We start from the raw sequence: 4079 nt of genomic DNA, 5'->3' as shown, positions 1-4079 counted from the left end.
ATAATTAGAGATGTTTTATTATTGTATGTCGTTTTTTCACACAGCATGGTACATTTCTCACTCTTGATGAAGAATCACACAGAGCTCACACATGTTTGTAAACCCACATCACCAGCTATGAATAGGGCTAGGCAGAATTCATGGCCAAGGAGGTGGATGGATGGTGACAGAGGTAGGGGTGAGCAGTGCACTGTGTGGCTTAAAGCAGCACTGATGGCTGGGACATTTTGGCATTGCTGAACTTTCTGAAGTTCTAGAAAACCTCATTATCAAAACAAGGATTAATGTCTCTGCTAATCCAGCGGCTGTTTCATGTTCAACTCAGCCCACCTAGAGTCCTTCGTTCCTCGCTCCAACTGAAGACTACATAGGCACTTCAGAGCAATGCGCTTTACTGTGTTACATGTATCATTTATTTCACTGGCCTCATCCATAAATAACAGGGGTCCATTTTCAAAATGTTGACCATTTTGATACTAATGGACAGAGCCCAAAACTGTTTTAGAAGGTTGGCAGAGAGGCAGGCAACTGCTCAAGTTGAATGTATTAACCAGCTTGCCAACTGAGGATCACGTTCAAGAGGTGGTCTTACACCATATCCACAGAGTGTTCATGCAACAACTCTCAGGAGTGGTGTGATTCAGACAGCTAATCCTATTTCACACGACTGAGAGGGGCTTGGTGGCATCGGCTGAGTAAATGAGCAGTTTGATTCTAATGTGGAACATGATGATCATCATATACCCGACAAAAAATGACCATCAACATGGATATCAAGGTCAAGCTATGGAGGTGCTGTCGTTACTGTTTTATACCTGTGCCAACGCCAGCAACATAAACGGAACACTGCAGAACAACAGGGTTACACTGTTACAAACAGACAGAGATACTGACAGATGCTTGACCATAATCCATACATATAACCACTTCCAAGAGGAATTACATAAGATCCAATATGTGCTGTAATAGGGAAGACCCAGCCCTATATGGCACAGCCCACTCTCAATGATTATAACGACAAGAGAAAACAAACCACACAAATGTATATACATTAGCTGTTTAAAGTATACATACCCCCCCCCCCCCAAAAAAAAAGCTTTGCAGGAATTTGATGGTACAGTGTTTGTTGTTTCCACATGAAAAGAAAACATGAGTAGTAGTAGATGTAGAGGCATTTTGTCTGTGAGGGGCGGCAGATGATTTTAAAATGGACCTGGTGACAGACAGTGATGGGAATGTACAGTATGTATGGGAGAGTGGTGCTGTCTGTCTGTGAGGAGAAGCTGAGGTGAAGGCAAATTAAAGCACAGCAGTAATGCAGTGGAACAGACACTCACCTCATAGCCACAGGCACGAAAATAAATCTCAGAGGCTTGACTACAACACTAATGCTACTGAGAGCCTTAGGAGCCAGCGCCGTCTTTCTCTCTCTAAGTCTCTCTGCATCTATGTCGGTCACTCTCCCCATCTTTCCCAAATCCCCCCTACCTCTCCCTTTATCCGTAGATTAATTTTAGTATAAAAACACTATATCGACTCCGCATTGGGTATGGTAATCGAACACAAAATCTGACATATTTGGATATTATTAAAAGCGTTTGGGCTGGGGAGGGAAATATGTGTACAGCTGTACAAACAAAACCAACGTTATAAATTTAGAGTTGGCACGCTCGATCCCTCTTGCTGTTCGCTTGTATGGCTTATGCTCATATTTATTTAGGATGTTTCAGTGTGTAAATCAAGGCTTGCCGCTCTCACATCACCTCTGGTGCTGTCACTCACTTTGATGATCACTAGCATAAGGATCCATTGCCAGGCAGTGAGAAATGACAGTGCCTATTAAAAAATAACAACAGTCATCATGAACGTCACTGTCCAGATTGGAGAGGGTGTTAGGCTGCACTAACGCCATCTTGCCTGCTTAATTAACACTCAGAATTAAGTCAAAGCTACTCCCCTCACCCTGGTCCCATCCATTCTTAGACACTGGTGGCAAATGATGCAATGATTTATTTATTGACCCTTATTTGACCAGGTAATGATTAGATGGCCATGATGGTATGAGATTGGGAATTTAGTCAGGACACCGGGCTTAACACCCCTACTCTTACGATAAGTGCCATGGGATCTTCATTGACCACAGAGAGTCAGAACGTTTTAACGTCCCATCCGAAAGACGGCACCATATGCAGGGCAATGTTCCCTTCACTACCATGGGTCATTGTGATCTCCTTAGACCAGAGGAAAGAGTGCCCCCTACTGGTCCTCCAACACCACTTCCAGCAATATCTGGTCTACCATCCAGGGACCAACCCTGCTTAGCTTCAGAGGCAAGCCAGCAGTGGGATGCAGGGTGGTATGCTGCTGGCGTAGATATCTGTAGCGCCGATATGCCCAGTAAATATTTATCTATTTTAAGCATCATGTATTATCTGTGAGAACATGAGTCATATCTAACATCCCCATCTAGAAGGGAAAGATGTAGATGAATAAACGTCACATTCACAATCCCACAGTAAAGTAGGTCCCCCTTTAACCATCACAAACAACATTATACCTACTTCCCCTCAGGTGGGAGCTAATTTTCCAAGTTCACAAAAACATTAGTGATGCAAGAAAGAAAAAAAACATTAACATCAGCAAAAGATTTATCAGGCAGAGAGAGAGTGAGAGAGAGAGAGAGAGAGAGAGAGAGAGAGAGAGAGAGAGAGAGAGAGAGAGAGAGAGAGAGAGAGAGAGATAGAGAGAGAGACAGAGAGAGAGAGAGAGAGAGAGAGAGAGACAGAGAGAGAGATTGAGAGAGAGAAAGAGAGAGGCTCAATGTAATGCTCAATGATCAGAGTTGCCAGAGGCGCTACAGTACCCTTCCCCATCTCCCCACTCTCTCCCTAATCAAACACAGTCAGGAAAAGGATGGCTAAGTGTGATACTGTCTCTCCAAAACTATAACAACACCTAGGGACTGAAAGCATTCGTGAACCTCAGACAGCAGTAAATTGGTTCCTCTCTCCCCTGAGCCCAAACCCAGACGGCCCCAGCACCTGCCCGCTGAGCCCAAACCCAGACGGCCCCAGCACCTGCCCGCTGAGCCATCTGATTTCATGTTTTATTGCTTATGTTGTTTTCCTATGCCATTGTCATTACTAGAGTTTTGTCTCATTATTGTGCCTGTGGTGGATTTCTCAGACCTCCTCAACTAAGTGGAGAATAAGTGGTGTATGAACTAGAGAGGGGAAACAATAGGCCAGTGGCATCTAGTCTGAGCTGGTGAAGAGGGAGCAATCAAGGGGAGAAACATAGAGATAGGAGGAAGAACTACAGAACTACAGAACTACAAAACTACAGAACTACAGAACTACAAAACTACAGAACTACAGAACTACCGAACTACATCATCCCTCAATCTATCTTTTCTTTAGTTATTGGCTTATGGCAAAAACAACATAGACAGAGTGGCTTACCCAACAACCCTCCTATCCAAGGGAACACAGCATGATGAAATAAGAGAAGATAATGAAGGAGAGAGATGTGAGGCATGGCCCAAAAATCTAAGTAACTAACTATCATGGTTCCACCAATCATTGGTCATGTTTTCTTTGAGATAGGTGCTGTTACTGGCCTTGGGCGATGTGGGCTCCTCATGAAGAGGGAGAGTGGAGCTGGATACCCAATCTTGAGGCAGGCACTGGACAGACAGCCACATCGATTCATCCAGACAGACCTTATTAATTCATCCATTTATTTATTTATCTGCACAGCTTGTTCAACTCCATGTCTACTGATGTGAGAGAGAAGAGCTAAGAGATGGGCAGCTAGGACTACTAAAGATCATGAGTAGTCGGAGCAGGAGAGATAGAGGTTGGAGAAAAACAACGGTGGAAAGTAACAAAGGAAAACAGAAAGTAAGAAACGAATGTAAGACAGAGTGCCATAGGAGAAAGCTGTGAATGTCCATTTCCTCATTGTGGTCGTTCTTCCCTCAGCCTTAAGTCTCCTCATCAGTCTCAGTGCCATGGTGGAGGTGACCCAGTGAATGTGATACTGTAGCTGAGTGTAAGACGGGGTAGTAGGGGGGCTCG

The sequence above is a fragment of the Coregonus lavaretus genome, assembly GCF_964263955.1.
Source record: "Coregonus lavaretus genome assembly, chromosome: 24".
NCBI lineage: Eukaryota > Metazoa > Chordata > Actinopteri > Salmoniformes > Salmonidae > Coregonus > Coregonus lavaretus.
This window is presented reverse-complemented; position numbering follows the sequence as displayed.